The sequence below is a fragment of the Anas platyrhynchos genome, chromosome 7, assembly GCF_047663525.1.
Source record: "Anas platyrhynchos isolate ZD024472 breed Pekin duck chromosome 7, IASCAAS_PekinDuck_T2T, whole genome shotgun sequence".
Classification (NCBI taxonomy): domain Eukaryota; kingdom Metazoa; phylum Chordata; class Aves; order Anseriformes; family Anatidae; genus Anas; species Anas platyrhynchos.
Genome location: NC_092593.1, coordinates 32900326 through 32915802, shown reverse-complemented (window position 1 = coordinate 32915802; position 15477 = coordinate 32900326). Strand labels below are relative to the sequence as shown.

The 15477-nt window shown below is 43.6% G+C and overlaps 1 protein-coding gene across 3 annotated transcripts in view; it reads left to right on the top strand.

The window, feature by feature from the left end:
* Nucleotides 1-15477, top strand: part of LOC106017775 (uncharacterized) — a 116379-nt gene that overhangs the window by 17161 nt on the left and 83741 nt on the right. For 2 of the 3 annotated variants that reach the window (XR_011810457.1, XR_003498509.3), the window contains one exon: nt 4950-5077. The gene's annotated coding sequence lies outside the window, so the exon portion shown is untranslated. Of the gene's footprint in view, nt 1-4949; nt 5078-10533; nt 10854-15477 lie in introns of those variants that run through there. The other variant, XR_011810458.1, reaches the window with a different exon arrangement.

Here is a 15477-nt window from a genome sequence, read left to right as displayed (position 1 = left end):
TCGGCGAGGTGCTCTGCTAGCCCACTTCCCTCTCCCAGTTAATTACTGGGAGAAAGAGAAATGACAAGAGCTGCGTGATGTTTAACTCTAAACTAACTGGCTAGGAAGCCCGCCGTCAGTTTGTCCTGCATTCTCCGTGTATTTTCTTGACTGCTTTATCTGGTGATGCTTAGTATTCTTCATTCCTCTGTCATCTGATCTGTTGGATGATACTAGCAGACATCAAAAGCGAGGATTTTCTCTCAGAAACCCTATCGAGGACAGCACTGGCTTGATGTGGCAGAAGCAATAATCTCTGCATCTGCTGGCGCGCCAGGAGAACTCTCTTATCAATTAGTCCGTCACTTGCAGCTTTGTGCTGGCTTCCCAGCCCTGCGGCATGTGCTGGTAATAGCAAAGTAACGATGGAGATAACTCTGCTTTCTGCACTGGTAAGGTTGTTTTGCTGAAACTTTCTCCCCCTCTGTATTTCTCTGCACCCGTTTTCTCATCATCTGTACAGCTCTTTGGACAAGGACCATCTTAGAATTGCACAGAGGGCAGTGGTCATATGCTAAGAGCTGGGTGAAAATCACTACGGTGGAGCTTAAGTGTTGACATGAGCAGGACTTCTGTCCAGTTAAGTAGTCCCGGTCCCTCCTTGTTTAACACACCACACGGTACAAACAGTCTTAATCCCCCACTTAGCATGCAGGTGCAGGAGTTTTGCTGCCTGGGTCTTGGTTCTCTTTCTGATGGAAATGGCCACGTCCAAATACACAACACAGCTGTAGCAGAGGCCAGGCAGGTGTCCCTCTGAGTGTTTCTGCTTGGAGGACAGCAGGACAAGGGTGGGCTGCGTTGTGCCCCTGCATGAGGTGCTTGGAGAGGCAGGTGGGCTGCTGGCGCATCCTGGGCAGCATCCTGCAGCCACACTGGTGCTGGTCCAGAAGCCCTTCCCAGGGCATTAGGGACTGGAGGGGAAGGAGACCGGCACCCTGCTCCTCCCTGAAAGTGCCCCGCGTTGGAAGGGCTCAGGGGGTGTTGGGTGGCTGCGTGGCAGAGAAGGGCGGTCATTAATCCCAGCCGTAACAGTAGCATCCATTTCTATTTTGAGCAAAGAGATATATTGAAAATAGATTTTTTCAGCTTTTAGAAAATTGGCCAGTTTTCTGACCCGTCCCTGGACAGTTACAACCTAGTAGCTGTTTTTTGTGGCCTTCTTAGAAGTAGCCTGGTCCTACCCCTGGTTTCACTCCCAGGCAGCTGAAAACCGTGGCTGTCAGCCTTGCTGCATGTGAGAACAGGATTTCTTCGTAACTGAAAACAAGGGGCTGGAGGCCTGGGACTACAAACTGGCCTATTTAGAGTGTACTGAGCTCCCTGAAAAACAGTGTTTTATAGAGTTGGTCAATAATAAAAAAAGCCCCAGCATAACACTATTAACTGCTGCTTGGAACTGAGCATTATGGGTTGCAGTCTAGACAAGCTCGCAGACTTCCCCAGATCAATCCCATTCAATTCCATGCTGTTTTACAATGATTCTTGTAGTTCCCACAGATTTATATGTTTAAATCCTTTTTCAAAACACATTAAAAGCTGAGCTCAGCCTGGGTGAAGGTAGACAGAGTTCCCACTGGAGTTTTTAGTAAGTACATTGCCTTGGCTTACAGGCCTGTCTGCAGGAAAGTGCTGCAAAGCATTCAGCCTGATGCGTATAATACTAAAAGTGCCATGGATGGGATTCTCACAATATAAACACACGTGTCTTGGGATGGTTTCCCCGTCTCGTTCCAGGTAGAGAGCCAATCAGGTCAACATACTGCTTGTTTTCTTCTTTACGCTGGAAGCGTTGGCACAACATGCTCGTCATGTAGGCTGGCAGGGGTCATCCCTGCTGTGTGGCGGGGAAGCTCAGGCTGCCTGCACACAGGTTGCTGTTTCATCCCCTCTACAGCTTTGTTTTAAGGACATTGATTCTGGCTAAACATGTCCAGTGGAGTGCTGGATGTTCCGTGATGATCACCAGGATTTACACAATCCTTTCTAGAACACCTGCATTTAATGTCTTATGTATAACACAATTCTAGTAATGCATCTTTGTCTTATTGTCTAAAATGCATCTTTTTTGTTTTATTTGCCTATTCTGCGGTGGTAACACTATTTCAGTTCTCAAAGCAGCAGGGTGGCTGACTCTCTTTACTAGAAAAGCAGGTATTTGAGGAAAAGTCCTGTGTTCACTGGCTGCCCTGTGCCCCTGGCAATTCAGCCCATACTCCTTGCCAGCCTCTGGCCAAAGTTAATGCAGCTCCTCCACTAGCTATTGCAAACTTGCTGACAGGGAAGCTGAGGTGAGGGCAGTCGTCCCAGAGAGTGTTCCCTGGGTCTGCATCAGTGTCTTGTCTTGTCCCATCTGTACCAGCGCTGTCCTGTTGCATTGTGTTGATGCCTGCTACACTAATTACTGTAGACCAGAGCTCCTATAAAGGTCCTCATTTGCTTTGGGACTGGAAAATCGTCTCTCTGGGATACAGTGCAAAGCACTACCTCAAAGGAAAGCATGTTATTTCAAGATGGAGAGGCTCAAAGCCCGCTGTGAACTCAGATGGCCACGTTCTGTTCATTGGAAAGGAAAGTGGGAGAGGGGAAGAGAGACTCTGGTTGGCAGCTTTGAATGGCTCAGCTTAAAGTCCTGCTAATGAAATGGGTGGCATCTGTCAGCATGGAAAATAAGAATTTTATTTTTGAACTAGCATTCTTTGACTAACATAACATGTGCTTCCAAACCTTTTTTTTTTCTTTTTTCTTTCTTTTCTTTTTTTTTTTTTTTTCTGATTAGCCAAATAAAGTGACATTTCCCAGGAACAAGTGTGACTTCCTCAAAGTTCTCATGTTCTTCATATTTCAGACTATTTCCCCTTTCAGGCCTGTATTATTTGTCAGACTTGTCTCGAAGCCTTTCTCTGTCTCAGAGTCTCTGTGTGCTAGTAGTACAGTTATTTAACAAGCATGGTATTTGTTTGTGTGTGAAGCTTGAATGCTTTCCTGGCATGGGAAAAAGCTCTGCCCCGAGGAGTTCAAAGACTAAGACTAGAAAGGCTGGACTATGAAGATAATAGACTGTTAGTCATTTCAGTATTACAGCCTGACTCGGGTGACCAGATGATATTCTCCTGCAGCTGCAAACCTCCTGCTTGGCCTTGGACAGGTGATGCAGATCCAAATTGTCACAGATAGGCAGACAGCAGTGATGTGGGCATAGCTCCACTCATTCCTGTAAGAGGACTCTGCTCCCACCTTCTTGGAGCACTTCAGAAATAAATAGGTTTCATACAGCCAGACCTCCAGATACTGTAGCAACAAAGAACAGATGAACAGCATTAGCTGGCATCAGGGAAAGGGAATCTCCTATGTGAAGGACCATCATTTGTTGCAAGCTGGAATTAATTTTTAAAACACAAGAGAGGTGGTTATGCTGCGAGCTCCTTCACAAAGCAAATTGGCATGTATTGAATCTCTGCTGGCACAGCTGAACAGCTTCCTCAGCCCGACCTTCCCCTCTGTGCTGACGGATTAGCTCTTGCAGTCAGTGCAGGGGTTTTGTACCACATCGGCGGGCCAGACAGAAAGAGGAGATTGCAAAAAAAAGTGTCAGAGGTGTGAAGAAGAGAAGTTCAGGTAAGACATGAATACAAGACATGCTAAGGAGGGAGACGAAAAGGAGACCAGTAACTTTAATCCACAAAGAAGCTTTGTGAGGTGTTCGAGTATGTAGTCCATGCTGTATATTCAGCAGAGGTAAAATCTTTTTCTGCAATCCGCTATATTTCAGTGATTGCCTCACTGAATTTGGGTGGGTGTAATGCTGCGTTCCCTGCCAGTCAGCCTGGAATTGGCCATCTATCCACTGGAAAATGACCACCAGGCAACAGCATTGTCTTTCCAAACTAGGTGGACTGCCTGGGCTTTGAATTCGCACGACAGGCAAGATGCCCTTTTCTTAATCAGGCAGCCTCAGTTCAGAAGGAATAGGGTTAAAATGAAGGCCAAACACCAGGGAGTGAATATGTTCCTTTCCTGTAATACAGTCTGTCCTGCAAATCTCTTGGGGTGAATGATAGACAAAACTGGCAACATAATAGAGCAGTAAAGGACTACTTAACCCAAGTAAAGTGGCAGAGCAAGTAGGTCCAGGGCTCATGCTCTGCATTTTGCATGTATACGGAGAATCATACCCTCAGGACTAGCAGGAATAGCATGTAGGAGATGTATCAGTATTACAGTGTTCCTCTGAGCATCCAAAGACTGCCATACGTTGACCACACAGCTGGGTAGATGCTGGCCGTGGTGAGTGCGCTGGAGGGGGCTGTGGAAGTTGCCATTGACAATTGGTATTTACAGTGCACTGTTCCCTCTTGTCTTCTGTCCAACAGCTCTGAGAATTAAATGGTTTTAAGCAATGGCCTGGTCTGTAACAATTGATTAAGCATTTATTAAAACATTTATTAAGCATGTGTTACCTCTTCGTAAACCATTTATTAAAGGACTGCTTGTGCACTGTGTGTGTGTTACTGTTGCTGTCCATATACTCCAGCGGAGTTCTTTTGGGCGTAAAGAAGCACAGATGATAAAACGTCTCATTATATATTAGCCACATACATCTGGGTTGTTTCTTCTACAAGGAAGACAAGTAGCAGAACAGAGTGGTTCAAAGAAAATGTGCCTGCAGCAAGCTGTCTCGGAGAACATTTTCTGTGAAAGGGGCCTTCAGTTTCCATTTTAGTGCAGCATGTGTATGCAGTGAATGAAATAAAACTTTGGGGAATGGTCCATTTTAAAGAGTTAAAAAGGACCAGAAGGTCAAACTAATTTTTAGGTGACATTGGATTTCTACCTTATGTTATTTAATTAAACACCGTATTTTTGTAATGCCATTGTATTCTCTTTAACTACAATTTACTTGGTTATAGGAACCTTTGAAACATGCTGGCAAAATCTGATGAGAAGGCAGTAGCGTGCTTGAAGCAGAAATTCCAAGAACGAAACTGTAGCCATTTCCAAGAGATGCTAAGAAGATGCAGCTGGCAGGGAGGAACAAGTAGGTAATGGGCTGTTTGTGAGGGCTCATTGTTACTGCTTTAAGATACAGGTCCAATGCCATTGCATAAGCCATGATCTCTGCAGCCTGATGAAAGCAGGGACCCCCTTCACACATCTTCAGCCTCTGGGGGTCCTCTGCTTCTGTTGGCACTAAACAGTGGGTCAGTTTGAAGTGCTTCTTTTTCTCAGAGTTTGGTTGTGACTAACAGTGTAATATTAACTGACGTCTCCTGTAGAAGCTGTGATTTTTGTTGTGATGAGTATTTGCACATGGAAATGGCCAAAGTACCCCTCAACAGAAGGTTTTCTGCGCATCTGATGGTCAAAATACACTCTAGGGGCAGCAATACCCTTTCACTCCCGGATGAGACCCTGGAGCCTATCCGGTATGCCTTCCCTTGGTGTCCTCTGGTGCTCCATTGCCTTTTCTCTCTCTTCCCCTGGTGACTGCCTGCAGGAGGCTCTGACTCACTCCCTGTCTTTGCCCTTCTCCATGAAAAAACACACCTCCAGGAGTCACGGGGTCGATCCTTGGCTGCCATGTGATGTTAGTGATTTCAGGGGGGCAGCTGTACACCACCATGGGCCCTCCGTGTCCTGTGGCATGGGAGCACGGTCATACCAGCTGGGCTGAGGTCTAAGTCACAGTTTCTCTGTCATACTACCCCAGCTGCTGATGGGCTGCTGCAGAGGGAGCTAACCTTAGGAAACAAGGAGAAACGTGTTGCTTGCTCCCTCAGAATTTTATCTTAACCCTTAACAGAGACTAGACTAACTCTGGACATTCTGTGTGAAGTGATTGCTATAATGGGGAATGTTCTCCTTACCCACCCAGAAGCTCTGTGTTGGTGTTAGCACTGTGTCAATCTATTAAGGTTAAAAAACAAAACAAACCCTGCTAATGTGGGCAGACTTGTGCAGTGGTGTTGCCCTGGCTTCACACAGCGTGGAGCCCCAGGTCAGCTTAGCTCTCCGTGCCACACAGCCTGTGCAAGGGTGCCGTACGCCTGGCGAGGCGGAGGTGAAAAGCACCTCCTGGTTTGTCCATCCTGCATGGGCCGGGGCTGTCAGGAGCCATCCCTCTCTGCTGTTGGGCAAGAGGGGAATCTCTGTCATAATTAGATCCTCATTAGCCCTTGGCACAGCAGAACTTGCTGTATTCTGCATGGAAGCATGTGAATTTGGACGGGGGATTGTTCTTGAACTTCACTGTAACTTTACACCTAACTTACTCTCTGAAAGTCTTCCACAAACATAGGGCAGAAATCTGGAAGATTCTGTTTTCAAATAAATAGCAATATGAGTACTGAATGCACTCTGTGATGAGGCCAGCAGTGAATGTTCACAGGTCTCAGGTATTTCCATTTGAATCCTTATTCAGGTGGCTTTGAGGGAACCATCCATAATGTGCCTGAATTTCCAGTGTGGCCTAAATAAAAGAGAAAAAAAAAAGTTGGAAGCTGAAGTAATTAAAGTGATAGTTAAGCCCACACTGAAGGAAGTGTGGGGTGCAGAAAGTCTTGTGCCTTTTTTATATTTTCTGGAATTTTCCTTTTGTTGCTTTCTTTCAAGTGATTTCAAAGGCTTTTCAAAGGGAAGATAAGTGCTGTTCCTGAGTTACCCTCCAAGTTAGGGCAGTTGTGGGGGATTTGTTTCACCTGGAGTTCCTTGCCCAGCCTCCCAGTGCTCAGGCCCTCTGCCTCAAAACCTGCTGCCCACTGGGGTGTCCATCCATGACATGAATGCTGCTGTCTCTGTCTCCCTACTGTCAGGGTCAAAAGCAAAGACTGCAAATCTCTCTCTCTTCTGGCCATGCCTCTTTGAAAGGAAGCTGAAAACAAGTTTATTATTGCCTTTTATGTTTTTGAATCATAGATCCAACATCCTCCTCTGACCTCCTCCTTTTGCCTGCTGTGCAATAGGCTTTGCTAAGTAGTAGCTGGCACCCTTCAAAAAAATGCAAAACAATATTCCCCTTGGCTTCCTTGCTGGGGCTGCCCACGTGGGTAGTGCTGGGGCTTAAGGCATGGCAGTCACAGGGGAGAGGAAAGAGACTGAAATGTTTCTTGGGCTTTAGGACTCACTGTGCTCTCAAGGAAAAAAAAAAAAAAAAAGCATCAGCAAAGCAGGAAGAACAGTTAATAGAATTTGTAGGGGAGGCTTACAGAGTACAAATTAGCCATTGCGCCAAATATCTCATTTGATTGTTTTGTCATGCACTAGTTTTTAGTATTGCTGTTGCTGGAACCAAGCAGGAAATAAATGAAAACAAAGATGCAAAAGGAACATTTGTGTATGAATTAATTCAGTTGTCTCCAAAGCGGCGTCTGTTCTTATATTTCAAAAGCTGCAAAAAGTGCCTGAATTTTTCTTTTTCCCCCCTACTTCTACAAGGTCATTCAGGCTTCCCTCTTTGTTGTTTCCTACCCCATTTGTATGAGTGAGCAGTGTACTGCTTGGGCAATATGTGGGAGTGCAGCTCTTACTGGAGACAACTCGAAAGAAGCTGGTATGACTTTTTTTCCCTGAAGCCGAACACTTTGCATTGAACTAACATCATTTTACTAGTTTTTGGTGCCAAAGAAATGGAGAAGTAATTAGGGGGAAAACCACAAAACCTTTTTCAGACTTTCAAGTCATTGAGCTCAAAAAAGTATGAACTGAAATGAACAGAAGCTCATCATTTCTTTCTCAATGAAGTGTCAGTGCCTCCACACGATCCTGCAGGACCTGTGCACAGAGACTCGTTTAGGAAGGGCAGCAGCCTGCGGTGGATGGTAACATTAAGGTAGGGCTGTGGAGGTGATGGCACCAAAGTGAGTGTGGGTGGTGCTTTTTTTTTTCTTTTTGCTTGGAGGAGGAGGAAGAGAGGCAGATAATCACCTCATTCCTGGTATTGTTAATGATATTCTAGAGTCAAAGACATCAGTCCGGAAAAACAACCAAGCAGATAATAATAAATAGCTCATGTTGATGGTGGCAGGAGTATTTGTTTACTGTGAAGTTGAGCATGGGCTCTTCTCGCTGGCTGTATTCAGGCTTACTTTAAAATGTAAAGCATGTGCAAGTACAGTTTTACAGAGCCTCTGCTGAGGAGGGGTTGGGAGCTGAACCAGAAAGCTTAGAAATTTGTCTTTTATTTATTTTGTGTGTGTTTTTTAGGTAGTTGTACATTACTTTGTGTCATAGCGTAATAGAATTGATGTATTTTTATTTTCAGCTCTCTGTAGAGAGTTGGAATTTAGTGATGATTGAAATATTTAAGTAGTAGCTGCCAAAAATTGTTTTAAAGAGAATTATTTAAATAGAGCATCATTTCATTCCAGTAAAACATGACAGTAATGGTTGTGTATATTTTGTAGAATGCACGTATAAATACAGAAGTGAAGGAGAAGCATGTTATTCTGAAGCTCATAATCTTTGGATGTGTTCGTTTTCAATCTGTATGGGAAAGAAAGGAAATGTTGACATATCCAGATACTCGGCAGACCAGAAATCCTATCATCTAGCCAAGTCTACTGGTTAAAAGGAAAAGAACAGTGAAAGACAAAAAGTAGAAAGCAAAGTTTACTGAGAAAAAAACAAAGTCTGAGGAAAGATGAGAGAGAGGTAACAGAGCTTTTTTGAAAATTAATATTCAGTGTTAGGCAAAACAGTCTGTGAAAGAACAGCATGGTATTCCCAGAAGGAATCCAGAGAAGTTCAGTTCCGCATATTGTACCTTTTCAAGTCATAGTCAAAGCAGATATTTATCATATATATTTATTTTTTATTAATAAATGATGGCTGGATCCTGCCACTTCACTTGCAGCAGGTGAACAGTTTTACTGAAGTTGCTTCTCACTGAGTGTAAGGTCTGTTTACATCAACCTGGGAGAGTGTAGCAGCCCTCAAAGTTACTCAGATCCACACAATACGGGTGCGGGAAGCAACTTCAGATGGAGTTTAAGCCAGATGTTCTCTACTTCAGCCTGGCAGAGTGTGAAATAGCATTAAGGGCAGGAATTTAGTGCCCAGGATGGGTGTTTGTGGATCTGCACGTCTCGAGGTCTCTCACTCTCAAAATGTCCCCAGGAGAGGTTGCTGTCAGCCTTCACACAGGGCAGTGTCGGAAGATCAGAGCCTGTTTCAACTCATCCTTTCCACTTCAGGTCACTAGTGGGACTCACAGAAGTACATGTTAAAAAAAACACACTACTGATCTGTCTAATGCCAGACTTCCAAGTGAAAGTTGAGGTCAGTTATGAATTAGCCTGGTTGCTTGTGTCCAGTTGTCTTTGTCCAAGAGCAACAAATGGCTTTCAGCACCAGGGGCTTTCTTTCTGCTCAGTGAGAGTCTCCTGTCTGTGTTAGGCATTGCTGGAGGAGAGGGCAGAGGCACTGCAGGGGGATGTTGGTCGGGATGGTGTGTAGTGATCCAGGGTGACAGCTCCTGCCTAGAAATCTCAGTGATATGTACTTCTGCTGCCTCGGAGTGCGCAAGTTTGAACTGTGTTATTAGAGGAAGGGGTGGAAACCTTCTCTCAGTAATATTGACAGTGCTGATTACTCTGAATGCAGGTTAAATAGACAAGTACTCCCTCCCCATTCAGAGCCCTGTTCCTTGCTTTTCTTTCTTTGTCCCCATTCCTTTCTCTCCGCCTCTTAACTGAGGCTGGTGTTAGAGAAGCACTTTGATTGAGCAGCCATGCAGTTTGTGAAGAACAGTGGGGTTTCTGGAACATCTTTCTTCTTGGAACATTACAAATTAATCGCCACAAGATTCAATGATTTCAGCTGAACTTCACATCTTTCCACTTCATGGATAGCAAATAATGGTCAAAACAGGAATAAAAAGATTAGTTTGACTCTCACTGAAGTTTCTCCTACATTCCTTCACCTAGAATTTAATCAGGGACCAGACTGAAAACTCAGCGAGCTGACATGAAACACTGACTTCGCTTGAGTTGTCCTTAAGCCCTGGCATTATTGCACCCTTGTAAATGAAATTTGAAGCCTGATATTGAGGACAAACAGGAGGAGCACTGTAGAAATTGGAGAGGTAGGCTTCAGTGTCTGTGCTATTACTACTTGTTATGACAATGTTTATGGTTTCCCTTCATTATTACCCTCTTTTGCACCCAGATTTATTTTTTTTTTCAGTTGTTCTTTTGATCTGAAGGTAGGGTTGATAGACATCGTTCATCCAGGGAAGAGACAGACACTGAAGTCTACAGAGAGCTCCAAGCATCTGTCTCTCTCTGTAGACGTACAGATACACTGCACCTCTATGTTGTGTGGCTCAGAGATCTCAAAGACCATGTTTCCATTCTTTACAGCCCTTCTTTTTTGCCATGCCTTTCTCCTGCCCTTCACTGTCACCTAGGGCCTCCTGCCTGCTCCTGGGAGTGCACAGGGAAATGCTGTGGGCTCAGTCTTGGAGGTGGCTGCTGCCAGGCAGCTGAGTGGGGTCTGTGGGGTGATGGAGCACCCAGGGAAAACTTTTGTGGTCCGTGCTTACTCGGGGAGGGATGAGGTGCTTGTTTCTCCTGGGGCAGGCCCCGGATCCCCCATCCTCTCCCTCTCCGCAGGCCCAAAGTCAGTGTAGCTGCAACAAATGTGAGTGAGTTTTATCAGCTGCAGCCAGCTGGAGGCCTGGCCTTGTACCAGATAACCACGGTATAACTCAGGCTGCTTTCCATTCTCCCCTGCCTCTCCCTCTGTGAATTAGTAGCCGTAAAGCACAGCTATGGGCAGCAGCAAATCTTCCCATAATTTCTGCCTTCCAAAGCCAGGTAACGGTCCAGGTTTCTCATCCCCTTTCTCTCCCCCTCTTTCTTGCTCTCTTTTAGGGACAGGTAACAATAATACTACACATTACATGTCCTCCTTACAGCTAGATAACTAATGATTGCCATTATATCTCTGTCAGAACTAGGTAACTGCAATACTCTTCATTATATATCTGTCTTAAAGCCAGTAACAGCAGTACTCTAAATTATGTACCTTTCTTCCTTTTTCTCTGTCAGGCAGGTAATTGTTATGCTCATCTTTATGTGTCTTTCCTGGAGCTGTAATAGTTTTCATTGTATCTCCTCAGAGCTTATTATGGTAATGTTCCTTACTGTATATTTCGGAGTTAGAAGCTGATATTTTTCAGAGTCACCTCTGTAGTATTTTGCCTTCTGTGTTTCTTAAAATTTGAGTAATTAAAATACTACTCATAGATTAACAACTTTGAGAAGGATTCTGCTTTTCCTCTCAGGATCTTTCTAGGGACTGTCTTGGGGTTGGAGGAGTGTCCTGTAAAGTGGTGTCTGCCCCCTCTTGATCCCAGGGCTGGGCGGTGCCTTTCCCCCTTTGGATTTCAGCAGTGCCAAGTTGCTGGGACTGGGAGTCCGGCCATGGAAGATGCTGAAAAGGCTTGGCATCTCCAGGCACTCGGGGACCACCCTTGGATATTGCCATCTCATGTCTCCACACTTCCATGCCCAGCATTTTGCAAATGGAGATGCTGAGTTCTCTGAGGAACAGCTTGCTCCTCTATAGTGCCTACCACAGTTTCTCCTGATTTTGATTTCTTTCTTACGTCATAATATAAAACCTGCTATGCATGGGTAACTGACACAAATTTCACAAACTTGGCTGTGACTCCTTGATTATTATTAAGAATTACCTTTCTGGGATTTCAGTGTTTGCTCTTCATTTTTCTTCTGACAGTATGATGTCTCCTGTGAGGACCTGGTGGAGCAGAAATAATACTGTGTGTTTTAGGAGATCTTCCTCCTTGTAGCATGTATACTAAACAGGTTAATAAACCAATAGCTGGTGATCAATTTATGTAAAATAAGCAGCAAGCCCAATCTGAAAATCACTTGATAAACTATTCAGTAAATGTATCTGCATAAATAACACACAGGAATAAATTGGAACCAGTTTGAGAGCATAAAAGGAGGGCTACATTTGCAGCATGGTTCAGAGACTGTAAATCAAATCAAACCAATTTTGTCTCCTGTTCCACCTTTTATTAGATAATCAAAATTCAGATCAGTCTCATGAAAAGATTTCCTTGTACTGCTTGAATCTCATAAGTAAGCCTGGCTCTGCTTGCAAGTGAGCACCACCTCTAAAAGAGTGGAAACACTGCCTGCTCACATCCCAAGTGTGAAATAGCTGAAAAGTAAAATACATTTCAAGAAACATTTTGTTTGAATTTTGAGATGAACTGGAGGAGAAGGTGCTTAGAAGAGTGATGGGAAGTGGCTCTGTGTTAGAGGCATAACACATGGAGAACTCTTAAACTTCATGGGAAATTAACAGGTGTAGCTGGAGTGGGTAATTTCAAGAATGCAGCCCTAGGAGTTGATGCAGGCCTGTGAATAGCATTACATCCAAGAGCTGTGTTATTGAAATTAACACATTATTGACTAGCATGGAAAAAAAATGACAGAGGAAATCTGTCAGCAGCATGAAAGTCTGATCATGACAGGCCGGCTCAAATGGTGGGTGTTGTGCAACGTGGAAAGAAGCTGCAGGATCTCGGGGACAGCTTGGAGAAAAGAGCTGCTGAAGAAGAAAAAAGTTCACTGCGAAGAGCAGTGCACGTAGGAGAAGGGCCTCTAGCAGAGGCAATCTAGTGAAGCTGACTTCAGCTTAGACAAGAAAGATGTACTTGGCAATATTTTGTCATACAGAAGAAAATTGAATTCTTACCCAGAATAAGGAGAAAAATAATTGGAATCTAGTGTGATTGTGAAATTCCCTGTGTGGTAATCCGGTCTGGAGACAATCAGCCAGGTACAGCTTTATCTGTCATTGCCTGACAAGCAGAATTTCCAAAGCAAGATTTCCAAAGGAGCCAGCAGAGATTGCTGTTAGCAGCAGAAGTCCATCAGCTGTCGTAAGGGCAGAGCTGAGCACCTCCTGTGGCAACTGTTCACGCATAAACTCATGTCCTTGGGACATAAAGGCGTTTGCTGTAAATTGCTGTTGGTTTCACTGGGAGTAAAGCCAGCCTTTATAAAGTTGCTAATAGACCTCACATTGACCAACTGTAACTTCCTTGGCTCTGTTTGCTTACACCATCAGCTGAAGACTCCACATTAGACAAATTTTAATATGAAGTGGCCTGCTGGGATCTCTAGTGGACAGGGCTGTACATGTGATGAGCTTGAAAGTAAGATAACTACCTGCTGCCAAGATGCTGCGCTTGTCTGTGCCTCTCTTTCTTGAATGAGATGTTTTGATGTCTTATTAGCCCATCGGTAAGGAATGCAGGCACTCACTCCTGTTGTGATTGGCAGTGAGAGGCTGCCTGCTTGCAACAGAACTTTCTATGTGAAATGCTCAATTTATCAAACGGAATCAGAGTATGAGTGATAGGAAGTATCTGCAGTACAGTTCTGCACAGTGCTCTGCACAGCCTATATATACCAGGTCAGTTTTATGTTCTCCAGAAACTAAACCGGCCATGAGTTCACCAGGCCTGGGGGCTCCTAGGGTCTGTGGTACACGGCACCAAACAAGGAGGTTCTCTGCCTCAGAAGAAGCCCTGTTATGTTACAAAAAAAAAAAAAAAAAAAAAGTGCTTAGTACTTGTTACGTTACATTGACTACATTAAAGGAATGATTTATAGGTAGAGAAAAAAAAAAAAGGCAAAGTATGCATCTTAACAAGGTCTACCAAGGTTACAAATTCTGATAAAAAGAAATGATTTACATTGAGGCATTTGTTTAATTTATTTCAGGTGAGGTCAGATCTTTGATTCTTTCTTTAAATAACTGGGAAGTTTTTACAGATTCCATAATGTGTTCAAGGTAGGTTATGCTTTTGCAAGAGAGCTGCTTTCAGAGAGCTGCAAATACTTATGTTCTGATGGAGGTGGTACTAAACAAAGAAGAGTTACATAAATGCCTTGTAGCATTGGCTTCATGTGTTAGGAATATTAAAAATAACTCCTCAATGCTCACAGGGTCTTATTTCAGTAAAGCGTGCTGTTTTCCATCCTTTTATGCATGACTTCAACTACAAAACCATTATGGAATTGATATGTATCTGAATATCCAATCTACAATGCCCCTTGGCAAAACCCAAGTGAAAATAAGAGGTCTAAAGAGGGAAAATGCATTTAATATTCATATACGGATTCACTATATAGTCAATACACTGGCTTGCCTTGTTGCTTAGCCTTCTGTTAAGTGTAACCATTTTGTGTCCAATGACCATTAAACATCAGTGAAGCAGCAGACAAAAAATGACATTTTCCTAAGCAGAGAAGTGGTCCCAAATGTAAATCTGACTTCTCAGTTCTGTTAACGAGACCAGGCCCAGCTTCGAATACCTGCATGCAGTCTTCCTAAGGATTCAAGGAGTGTCTTGAAGTCAGGCTCTCTCAACTCTGCTTTCCAATTTTATATGGAATCATAGCAAATCTCTTCCTGCCCTTTTAGCCTGGCTTCTTGTGTAAAATGCCTGTGCGTATGACGGAGTCTGTCATACACATTGTTCATTGCACAATAACTTCTGAAGTGGTCCAGCTTCAGTGACATTTTCCCAGGAATCAGAAGCCTCAAAACATAATATTCTTACAAGCATAATGAATATAAACAGCTGGATGAGGAAAGAAGTGTCCTCCATTGCAAAAAAAAATGGTTGCAGTGCAAATTCCTCATAGGCACCCAGGAGTTAGTAACCATGAGAAAAGTTCAGGATAGAGCCCTTTTATTCATAGGCATCAAAAATTTTAACCACAAGACATGGACTTACAGTAAAATAGGCTGTTATACAGCTGTATGGGATCTTTTACCTGTTTTCTTTGCTAGTCTGGGAAAATATTTTTCAGGTTTCAGCACAAGATTTGCTCCTATCTGCGATGAGCAAAGAGGATTTGCCAGAGTGGGATAGGACCTTTGAAGACTGATGTGCAAATGCAAACCAGTTCCTCAAAAACTCAGTAGACACCTGATTCACAGAGCATGCAGGAGTAATTGCAGCTGGATTGTAGTCCTGAAGAAAATAATTTGGGTTTTGCTTTTTTGTTTTTCTGATACCTATTTTTTAAATCTAATAAATTGGGAGGAAGAGAACAGAGAAAGATCTCTCAGGGCCTTTTGACCCTGTGTGGAGATGAGGAACAAAACCTAAGTAAGTAAAAAATTTTGACTATTAAAGATGTTTTTAGGAGTTACTGGAAAATTTGAATACCACAAATTACTTATGGGCAACACAAATTCCCATGTTTTTATATTCACAAAGGCCATAAAACTAACGCAGGAAACTTAATTTTCCTTAATCTCACATACAGTGTATAAATCAAATACTTTTAACAGGAACACTGTTTTTAGCACATAAAAGCCTCTGAGAACTTCTGACTGTTTAAAATCTCCAAGGTGCACGTCCCCGTGCTTCCCGTTATCTTT